Genomic DNA, 12,015 nt, shown 5'->3' with positions numbered 1-12,015 from the left:
AACTCAAACTCACGGGAAAAAATGTAGAGGACTTAGGCTATGTGCACACGTTGCGGATTCCATTGCAGATTTTTCCACGTGGACTCTGCAGAATCCGCAGGTAAAATGACCTGAATATTACCTGCGAATTTAGTGCAGTTTTTGTGTGGATTTCGCCTGCGTTTTTACACCTGCGGATTCCTATAAAGGAATAGGTGTAAAACGCTGCGGAATCCGCACAAAGAATTGACTTGCTGCCGAAAATAAACCGCAGCGTTTCTGCGCTGAATTTTCCGCAGCATGTGCACTGCGGATTTGGTTTTCCATAGGTTTACATAATACTGTACAACACATGGAAAACTGCTACAGATCCGCAGCCAAATCCGCAATGTGTGCACATAGCCTAAAACTAATTATAGGGGATTTCAGCTACAAGCAAAAAATAAATAAAATTAACAAACGTCAGTGATAAATCAGCATTGATTATTCGTTCTGGTGGAAGGCAGGGTGGATTCCTGGTCACATGATTACAGTCATGTCTATATGGTGACGATGGCCTGGCAATACTCAGCGTAAGAGGTGCACAACTATTTTCAGTTATTTTACTTACTTATATGGCGCCATTAATTCCACAGATTTACAAATATCACTGTCCCCATTGGTGCTCACAATCTACTTTTCCTACCAGTATGTCTTAGGAGTGTAGGAGGAAACTCACGCAAACATGGGGAGAACATCCTGGTGGGATTTGAACCCAGCGCTGAAAGGCTGCAGTGCTAACCACTGAGCCACCATACAGTGCTAACCGCTGAGCCACAGTAAAGACGATCCAAGGATTATATAATAAGTGTAAAAAATAGAAACTAAATGACAATTCTGATCTGGAGTTACAGCCAACCAGAGAGCCAGCTTCTCTGACCTGCCAACAATCAGCTGGTACTGCCGGGAAAGCTGCGACCACCCACATGTGGTAAGGAAATGCACTCTTCACATGATTGGTGGACTGTGTAATGCATGGAAGCGCTGGATGCAGCAATGGTCCCATCCAGCTGTGGATTACGTTGCCTGCCATGGCAGCCACTCAGTTCTGCATTATGATCCTTTTCAAAAGAATGTGTTTGGTTGCCTAACTGTAAGGGGGTGTTTATTACAACAGCGATTTAAGATCCCTACCAATAATAATGTAAAATCATGTCTTAGTAGTATGCCATCACTTTTAAAGATGGGAAACTGCTCTAAAACAAGCCTCTGTTAGTAGGTTTCAATGACAACCAGCAGAATTGTAATTGCAGCGCTGAAGTAAAAAAAAATTTAAAGGGGGATTTTCCAGTCCCTGAAGTTTTTTAATTAAGAAAAAAAAAAAAATTACTTCACTTTCCCCAGGTACAGGGTCTCTGCTGCACCCAGTGTCTGTTATTGTCTGCAGGACTGCATCCAGTCAGTCAGTTCACCGGTTCTGCCTGCATTAGCCACTGACCTCGCAGATTATTGGCAGCGCCCTCGACGTGACTGTACTATCGCAGACAATTATAGACACTGGGAGCAGCAGCAGAGACTCAACGCCGGACCTGGGAAGGGTGAGCAAGGCAAGATTGTTTTTAGAAAATAAACTGCAATCGAGGGACGGGTTTTCAGAAACTGGAAAATCTATTTAACTGATGAAAGATAAATAACTGAAAGTACATCGCATCAGATAAGGTACGCCTGCAGAGAACATAAAGGGAACAAAAAATAAATACATAAATGTAATCTGTTAAAACTGTTTGGAACTTTTTATTATTATGCTTTGCTTATTCCGCAGCACTTTACAGACATTATCATCGCTGTCCCCGATGGGGCTCACAATCTAAATTCCCTATCAGTACGTCTTTGGAGTGTAGGAGGAAACCGGAGTACCCGGAGGAAACCCACGTAAACACGGAGAGAACATACAAAGTCCTTGCAGATGTTGTTCTTGGTGGAATTTAAACTCAGGACGCCAGTGCTGCAAGGCTGCAGTGCTAATCACTGAGCCACCATACAGTGCTAACCACTGAGCCACCATACAGTGCTAACAACTGAGCCACCATACAGTGCTAACCACTGAGCGACATGCTGCCTTTTTAGGCTATGTTCACACTTTGCGGTTTTTGCTGCGGATCCGCAGCGGATTTGCAGCTGCGGATCCGCAGCCGTTTTCCATGCAGGGTACAGTACAATGTTACCCTATGGAAAACAAAAACAGCTGTGCCCACTTTGCGTTTTTCCGCTTGAAAATCAGCGCGGATTTTCTGCGGAAAAAAAGAAGCATGTCAATTCTTTCTGCGGATTCCGCAGCGGTTTTCCACCTGCACCAATAGGAAAGTGCAGTTGGAAACCCACAGTGGAATCCGCAGTAGAAACCGCACCAAAAACCGCAGTGAAAACCACCACGGTTTTGCACTGCGTTTTTTCCAAATCCGCAGCTGAAAAATCCGCAGCAAAAAAAGGATAGTGTGAACAAGCCCTTATACTTCTCTCTCACTTTTAAAAAGCTTTGTGCAAAATGGAGATGAACTACCACTGGTCCCCCAGAGTAACTAAAATTTACAGTGTTTATTCCACTTGGACTACATGTGAAAGTAGCAGCCCCCCAGATGCTGATGACTGGAAACCAGCGGGGGAGACTACACTGAGCAGCCTCTGGTCAAGAAGTTGCTTCCCCCACATCCCCTGGGGCTCAATAAGCGTTTATTAACTTCCCCTTTGCTTTAAGTTTCAGTCCTAGTTTTAGCGAATACATTCTGAGATAGATACGATAGATAGATAGATAGATAGATAGATAGATAGATAGATAGATAGATAGATAGGGGTTTCATTAAAACTTTTGCACCGTTTTTTGCTTTTATAGGCTTGTTATTTCCAGACATGTTCTACTTTGATGTGGTCATAAAATCAGCTACGATTTGATGCGGATTTGGTGTAGATCCGCAGCGGATTTTTCTACGCAGAAACGCTGCAGATCCGCACTGTGATGTACAGTACAATGTTATTCAATGGCAAAAAAATAAAAAATAGCTGTGCAGATGGTGCGGAAAAATCAGTGCGGAATTGCTGCGGTTTTCAAAGAAGTGCATGTCACTTCTTTTGTGCGGATCTGCAGCGTTTCTGCACCCCTCCATGATAAAAATCCGCAGTGGCAAAAACCGCTGAAAATCCGCATCAATTCCGGAGATGCGGACTTTGTGCAGAAAATTCTGCACCTCTTTTCCTAACGCGTGCACATAGCCTTAGGCTGGGATCACACATGCGAGAAACTCAGATGAGTCTCGCATGTTAGTCCTAAATACATGAATTTAAGAAAACAAAAAAGTATCCAAAACGTGGACAACCCCTTTAAGAGAATTGTCTGCTACAGGTGGAAAACAACTATAAAACAAAAAACAAGGAGTAAATGAGTCCAAATCATCATTTAAAAACCAAAGTTTACCTTTATTAAACCATTATCAAATTAACACAAAGTTAAAATGCAATCATCATTATCATGTCCAATATTACAAAAAGCAAAGGAATTAGGAGGGAGACTCGAAGGTAGCCGGGTCAGATGCACACTACAAAATGCATCCCAAACATGAGTACTGGTGCAAATAGTGAAAGAAATGCATAGCTCAGCTGGGGCACTATAATAGGCAGTGTATAGTACACAATATCCTCTGCTCCTATAGAGCACTAAGTCCACAGCCCACAATCGCAGAATATAAATAATGAAAATTGCACGCTTACCCATTATAAAATTCAGAGGGGAGCAGTCTGCACTTCACCCGGCGGCCCCGGACGCGCGTTTCGCGGAATGGCTTTCTCAACAGGGAAAGTCTCCCTCCTAATTCCTTTGCTTTATTGTATATTGGACATGATAATGATGATTGCATTTTAACTTTGTGTTAATTTGATAATGGTTTAATAAAGGTAAACTTTGGTTTTTAAATGATGATTTGGACTCATTTACTCCTTGTTTTTTGTTTTATATTTATTTGGAGTTGTCCTTTGCATTGGACCTGCTTGAGGTGTCCAGGGAGGGTTTTTTACCCTCAGCGACAAGTGTATTGTGTGGCTCATGGTTACATTCATATATAGGTGGAAAACAACACCTACAGTATAAGAAAAAAGACACCACTTTCCACTGGAATCTCCCCGCTTGTCACTTCTGACACGCACTGTTGGAGGGGCCGCTCTGGCTTGGGGGAAGAGAAGGAGGGTCCACAGGAAACAGGATTTTATTTTAGGAAAGAAACATTTCACCCAGAACAACAGGTCAGAGAGCACAGTGCACATCATGGTGAGGGCCCAAAAAATGCAAGCTGACCCCAAATTGTGGCGAATCAGACTGGGGGAGGGGATGTTACATAGGACTAGAGACCCCCAACCTGTGCCTGACACATACCACCGCCACTGGGGGCAGCAGCTGTACCATGGAGCCCACACCTCTGCCCCCTACTGGTCCCATGTGGAAGCACACAAACAGGCAGAAGCGCACACAACCAGCACTACACTCCATGTAACATGCTGCGCCTTGTGGTACTACACAGCTGGGACCCTATGTACACTGGCGTGAGTACCTGCGCACATACCTGCAGAATCCTGCCCAGACCGGTTCCAGTTCCGCGTCCTGATATCCCCACAGATTGATATGGGCGCCGGAAACCGGGAGGCAACTTCTACCAGACTCTTCTCCAGTCCGTCATACACCACGCCCACACTGCTACTTCTAACCAATGAGCGCTCAGCGCCCACTCGCCGCGGCCAATAGCAGCGCGGCTCCCGTCAGGCCGCAGTGTGAGTGACAGGCGCTGTTGTGTGCAGCTATGTATTGTAACAAGTGTCAGCCCGGCTCTTCCTGTCGGGAGTTTCCTCCTCAGGTCGCGGTGCTCAGTGCTGGAATCTCCCTCCGTGTATCCCGCACAGGAGCGCTGACTGCAGGCAACTGCTGGAGCAACAACTCCGTAACATGATATCACTCGTGCCACCCTGCAAGTGCCTAGCCCTTCCTGCTCTGGAGGATTTCCATAGCCATAACCTTTTATTTTGATGTGCACACGTTCAGGATTTTTTCACTTTTTTTGCTATAAAAATGCGATAGAACCGCGAAAAACGCTCACATTAAGCATCCTATTATTAGAATGCATTCCGCAATTTTTGTGCACATGCTTCATTTTTTACCGCTGCGGAATCGCATTCCGGAAAAAAACGCAGCATGTTCATTTTTTGTGCGGAATCGCGGGGATTCCACACACATAGGAATGCATTGATCCGCTTACTTTCCGCATGTGACTATGCCCACCATGCGGGAAGTAAGCGGATCATGTGCGGTTGGTACCCAGGGTGGAGGAGAGGAGACTTTCCTCCAAACCCTGGGAACACTATACCTGTAAAAAAAAAAAAAAAAAGAATTAAAATAAAAAATCGTGATATTCTCACCTTCCGGCGGCCCCGTCAGCCTTCCCGCTCCTCGCGATGCTCCCATTCCCAGTGATGCTTTGCGACAATGACCTGTGATGACGTAGCGGTCTCGTGTGATGCTACGTCATTCGGGGTCATTGCCGCAAGGCATTACTGGGAACAGGAGCTGCTGGGAGCATCGCGAGGAGTGGGAAGGCTGAGTGGGAAGGTGAGAATATCACGATTTTTTATTTTTTTTATTATTTTTTAACAGATCTTTGTACTATTGATGATGCATAGGCAGCATCAATAGTAAAAAGTTGGTCACACTTGTCAAACACTATGTTTGACAAGTGTGACCAACCTGTCAATCAGTTTTCCAAGCGATGCTACAGATCGCTTGGAAAACGCTAGCATTCTGCAACCTAATTACGCTTGTAAAACTCTAGTGTTAAGCGGGAAAATGCATGCCAATTCTGCATGCGTTTTACCTGCGGCACAGTTGCGGAATTGCCGCCGAAATTTCCACGGCAATTCCGGACGTGTGCACAAAGCCTTAACTGCATTTTTTAGGCTATGTGCACACTTTGTGGATTCCACTGCGGATTTTTCTGCAGCAGAATTCCAAAATCCGCAGTGAAAACCGTTGCGGTTTTTACTGCGGATTTATCGCGGTTTTTACTGCGGTTTCTTCTGCGGATTTTCATCTGCAGTTTCCTATTGGAGCAGGTGAAAATCCACAGAAAAGGAGTGATATGCTGCGGAATGTAATCCGCAGCATTTCCGCGCTGTTTTTTCCGCAGCATGTGCACAGCGTTTTTTGTTTCCCATAGGTTTACATTGTACTGTAAACTCATGAGAAACTGCTGCGGATCCGCAGTGGAATCCGCAAAGTGTGCATATAGCCTTACAGTGGTTCTGCCATCACAAAGTGGAAATTCTGATGGTTTATATATTTTTTAATTTTACAGCATTTCTCATAAGGGGTTAATAAATATTTTATTTTGATCAATCGATTACAGATGCAGCGACACCAAATACGTTGTTTTCTGGCAAAACCTCAGGCCCATTTTTCTGGGGTTTGAAACTTAAAGGGGTTGTCCACTATTTTCAATTAACCCCCCAATGAATCCCCCCGGGGCCCCTAATGAATTGTGTAAATACCTTCCGTTGCCGTTTTCGCCTGTGAGCGGCGCTATGCTGGCGGCTGAGTCCGGGTCACGTGAACCCCAGGCTGCAGCCGCCGCTAATTTCCGCCGACGTCACGTCAATTTCTAGACTCTGGAAATTGACGTGACGTCAGCCGAAGGTGTGACCCAGCCTCCACAAGAAAAACAGCCGCACTCAAGTCTTTGCCTTTGTGTAGAGAATTTTAGTTGCTTTTATTCATGTGCACAGGCACCACCAAATAATTTTTAAAGAAAAAGGGTGATTGCGGACAACAAGGTAACGTTTCGACCAGGCACGGTCTTTCTCAAAACCTCACTGCAAAATAAATATATGGTATAAGTGTGCTGTACAAATATTCATGTGCAAAAAAAGGTGAAATTCATCTAAACATGAAGAGGAAAAACCAAAACAAATGCAGCGCCCCAGAGTCCTGGTCGTTGCAGTAACGTCGCTCTGCCGCTAAGGGGAGTGATGGTACGTCTGATGGCACTGAAGGAGTTCACCTGACCAGGTATCACAGACACCAATACACTTCACAGTCTGGCCTCCAGGGGGAGCTAAAGGCGCTATGTATTAGGCCACTCCTCACAGTCTGGTAAAACTGGGGGTTGGATAGGAAGTTAGAAAGAAAGCTGACTGGGTTGGAACCAGGCAACATCCTGTGGCAGAGGGTGTTGCAGGGGAAGATTCAGAGGGGTCCCTGTCAGGGGTGGGATCCTGACAGAGGCCTAGCGAACAGAGAGAACGTTACGGGACCACGCCTGCACCTGATCGCGGCGGTACCCTAAGAAAGGACAAGAAGCGAGGTTTATTGTGCTGAGTGAGAAACGAGATCAACGCAACAAGGAGAAACACCAGTAGGAGTCGTGCTGTAAGACGAGGCAACATCCTACTGAGGCGCACAGCCGGTGGCCGGAACGCCGAGGAAGTATAGAGCTCCAGGCCTAACTTCAAACCTACGGCAGGACAGTCAGTTATAGGCGGGCTGTCTCACTCAAATCACCTAAGAAGACATAGGGGGCAACAACAGGAGAGGGGCGACACTAGGGTCCAGGAAGAGCTCCGAGCCTACCCGTCATACGGGTGCGTCCTAGCCATATCATCTGGGGGACGAAGAAGAACATCATAATCGAGTTGTGAGGGAACTTCAGAAACAGACACAACAGTTGTGGGGACTATCCCGTAAGCACAGCAGGGGAGGACCACAACACACAAGCGCTAGAAGGTAGGCACAGATTTCCACCTGCAAAGGGAACTCTGGAGGTGCCATTGGACCGGCCGGACTTGCGCAGCCCGGTTAACCGTATTCCGGACTGAGGATCCTGAAGCCTTCATTAAAGAGGTAAAGAGACTGCAACCTGGTGTCCTCGTTATTTACTGCGACCTGCACCGCACCATAACATCATCACCACCCACACCTTTCATTGGGCGCCCCTCAGCAGGGTCACGGACCGGGTCTAGCCACCGTGACAACCCCAGGACAGAGACTCAGAGGCCCGGTACCGGGTACCCCTCGGCCCTGCGGCAGTGGGGGGGCGCTACAACTTGGCGTCACGAACAGGATCTACTTAAGCCTGAAGAATCAGGTCATGTGTGCCTTGGAACTGTGATTTATTGTGCTTGGACTGTGACTTATTGCAAAGATTGTGTATTGCCACTTGCCGCCAAAAGTTCCCGCCAAAACCCGCCGCCATTGCAGCGCCACAGGGAGCGCAGAGGAAGAAGAAGGGCGTGCCATGGGAGGAGATTACCGAAACGGCGCCAATAGTAGCGACCGCCCCCTCCGACTCCTGCTTCGAGATGACGACCTGCCCAGCAGCAGAGGAGAACCGCCGCCTGATTTGCAACGGCAGGAACGAGGTGAAGAGGGAGCTCGACCTTGGAGAAATGGCGGAGCCCGGTGCATGCGTTGCCGCCGAATGCCGGACAGCGATGATGATCAGCAAGTGCCCGAGCGACGGCGAAGTGATCCCAGCTTGCCCTCACCCACCAGAGGCGGACCCGCGTCCACCGCAGCGGAAGGATCTGAACTCCTCGGAGCCGCCGGCGGAGGAGCTGAGCCTACCTATCCTGACCACGGAGCCATGGAGAGCGGAGCCATATCGGGAGGCCCCCTTGGAGGAGCCGCGGTCCGGGCTGCAGCCGATTCCAGTGTCCTTGTCAACGGAACGGATCGACATCGGTGGAATCACATCAGGCGCAGGTATGGAAGGCACCCCTACTCCCCCGGCCGATCCTGCTCTCCTGACCCCTCCCGCGACCGCTCCTCACCCCAACAATAACCGCTTCTTCTCGGTTGAGCGGGTGATCCTCACCCCCGACACGATGGGGAAGCTGGTACCACCACTACCGACCAAGATGGGAGAACCCATAGACGTGAGCTCAGACGGGGTGATCCTCCAGTGGGACACCCCCTGGATCGGGCTGGATGGAGCTCGGGAGGAAGGCCTCACCCTTGCTGTGCTCACTTGGGAACAATATAAACAATGCCTGATCTTACATTGGAAAAACCGAAAAGAGACAGACCAAACTGATGCGCCAAAGATACGACACCCAAAGCCTGCGCGCGGCGGGTAAGACGTGGTAAAGCGGGGAACTGTGCTGGCCTTTCACCCAAAGCGGGGTTGGGGCTCCATACAGGAACCGGGACTACCGACTGACGTCTTCGTTACTAGTCACGATGTGAAGACTCCTTTCCGCAACCGATACGGTGACCCACTATTGCAAAGGGGGGATCAGGTGACCTACACCCGTCACCGGAGTGCACAAGGATGGTGCGCTCGGAACGTCCAACGATGTGGGCCTGAAGGGGTGTCACCTGTTGCCTCGGCCATGATTGAACCAGACTTGACAGATCTTGCTACTATCGCCACCGTACGCCTTGTTGCAGCTACTGAGCTGGCAGCTAGGGTTAGCCTTCGAATCCAGACACCGGGTGACCTGACTGCACCCGAGAGACCAACCATTGACACTGATACCACATCAGTCGGGGACCAGGGGCCGAAGCCTGCACGGTCAGGAGAGGTCCACCACCAGCTGATGTCTTGCAACATACTATGAAGCCCTAACGCTCGACAGGGATGTAAATAGTTAACTGTTTGTCCTTTTTGTGTTTTCTCTGCTGCTACAACCCGGCTAGGGTTAACTCTTAAAGGGATCCCTTTGTTTACCCGGGATCCCTTCTGCTGCTTTTGTTTTTGTTTCTCGTTTTATCATTGTTGAAAGAACTGCTGGATCATGAACACTGCATGATTACAAACTCATTGTAAATAGTTTGCACCTTCTTAAAGGTGCTCTCTACTGCTTTTACAAAAGAAAGGACTCTTTGCGAAGAAACTGTTCCTGGAAACAGCACTGGAGTCCTTACTGCATACGGACTTGCAGCTTGAGAAGTTGCACTACCTCATAGAGACTTGGTCCCTTCTTAAAGGGGACGTTCATCGATAGCACTTAGAGAATGATGATACTTTAACAGAAGAAGTAATAATGCTGCCATGTAGCAGTTATATGTAGTTAGCTAGTTAATTGTAAGGAATGTTTAATAATGTGTTAGAGAATGAGGACAGGAAGTGAACCCGTACGGGGTTAGTCGGTGAGTCCTCCTAGGAGTCATACAGAGATGGCTCGGTGATCCTGAACTGAGAGATGGATGATACGTTCTATACTGTGTATAGAGGCAGAAGGCCCGGGCGGAAAGGGGCGGTCCTGCAACAGAACGAGAGGCAGTAGGCCTGGGGCAGATAGACAGGCGGTCCTGCAGATGTAAGGATGGAAAATGAAGAAAAGTTGATTAGCCTTATAGTGTTTTATAAGAAGGTCTTTAGTGGAATCAGCGTGTACGTCCTTAAAGGCAACGTTAAATTATTGTTCAAAAATTTGCACTTAGTAGAATACCCGGTTGGGTCAGAAAAGTTTTTTTATAGTATGTTATTTAAAGTATTTAACCATGTTTGTAACGTTCAAGTGTCCTCACCTCCCATAAAGGGAAGCTCTGTTCAAATTTACTTATTGTTATTGCATTTCAAAATTGTATGTCTTTTTGCTGACATGGCTGTAAAACCCCGGGGACTGAATGGAAAGCGGGGTGACCTGGAGTTACCTTGAGTTGCGGTGAGGCACCCTCTTCTGGATGTCCTCATATGAACTTGAGCGTGGGAACTTTTACCCAGCTGCAGTTCATGAGGACGTCCAGCAGAGGGTGCCTCACCGCAACTCAAGGTAACTCCGGGTCACCCCGCTTTCCATTCAGTCCCCGGGGTTTTACAGCCACGAGCACTGCTTTAGCACAGCTCCTGGCTGTAAAATGATTTAACCCCTTCAGATGGATTTACTTCGTGGGACTGACCTGAGCGACGGAAGGTATGAGATATTGTTGTTTTTTTATTTTTCCTTTGTTACAGAACGAGGGTCTTCAGCTGGATTACCAGTATAATAAAATATTACAACAACCTGTGTCTTTATTTCATTAAAATACTTTGTAATAATGTGTGTGTGTGTGTTTTCTTAACCATTTCATACTATTGTATTAATAATGGATAGGTGTCATAATTGACGCCTCTCTATTATTAATCTGGCTTAATGTCACCTTGCAATAGCAAGGTGACATTAACCCTTCATTACCCCATATCCCACCTCTACACGGGAGTGGGAAGAGAGTGGCCAAGTGCCAGAATAGGCGCATCTTCCAGATGTGCCTTTTCTGGGGTGGCTGGGGGCGGATGTTTTTAGCCGGGGGGGGGGGGGGGGGGGCAATAACCATGGACCCTCTCTAGGCTATTAATATCTGCCCTCAGTCACTGGCTTTACCACTCTGGCGGAGAAAATTGCGCGAGAGCCCACGCCAATTTTTTTCGCCATTTAACCCTTTATTTTACAAGCTAGAGGGGCCACGTTTTGCACATACACACTGCTAACATTAGTAGTGTGGAATATGCAAAAAAAAAAAGGGATATGAGATGGTTTACTGTATGTAAACCATGTCTCATATCCTGTCGGGTTTGTGAAGGAAAATGAAAAGCTGGCAATTGAATTACCGGCTTTTCTATAGAACAGCGCTGCATATTTCTCGCAAGTCACACTGCTGGTCCGTGTGTAATCCGTATTTTTCTCGCCCCCATAGACTTTCATTGGCGACTTTTTTGTGCATTACGGTGACAAACGCAGCATGCTGTGATTTTCTACGGCCGTACAAGACCGTATAATACGGATCCGTAAAATACGGCTGATAGGAGCTGGGAAATAGAGAATCATTGGGCCGTGTGTTATGTGTATTTTACGGGTGTATTTTCTGCGCTCATACATCCGTAAAACTCGCCAGTGTGACGCCGGCCTTAGGGTATGTGTCCACGGGCCGTTTTACATCCGGAATTGCAGTGGATTGAACGCTGCGTGGAGCCGCAGCATTCAATCCGCCGCTTCCAGATGTTACGGCATAGTGGAGGGGATTTTATGAAATCCCGTCTCCACTATGCG

At 47.5% G+C, this 12,015-nt stretch overlaps 1 protein-coding gene across 1 annotated transcript in view; it reads right to left on the bottom strand.

The window, feature by feature from the left end:
- The window catches only part of SNAP23 (synaptosome associated protein 23), a 53,024-nt gene extending 48,309 nt beyond the window's left edge, over positions 1 to 4,715 (bottom strand). The window contains exon 1 of the mRNA XM_077264271.1: positions 4,566 to 4,715. The gene's annotated coding sequence lies outside the window, so the exon portion shown is untranslated. The remainder of the gene's footprint in view (positions 1 to 4,565) is intronic.
- Positions 4,716 to 12,015: the final 7,300 nt, after the last annotated feature.

The sequence above is a fragment of the Ranitomeya variabilis genome, chromosome 1, assembly GCF_051348905.1.
Source record: "Ranitomeya variabilis isolate aRanVar5 chromosome 1, aRanVar5.hap1, whole genome shotgun sequence".
NCBI lineage: Eukaryota > Metazoa > Chordata > Amphibia > Anura > Dendrobatidae > Ranitomeya > Ranitomeya variabilis.
Note: the sequence above shows the minus strand (reverse complement) of the source record. Positions and strands in the feature narration are given on the sequence as shown.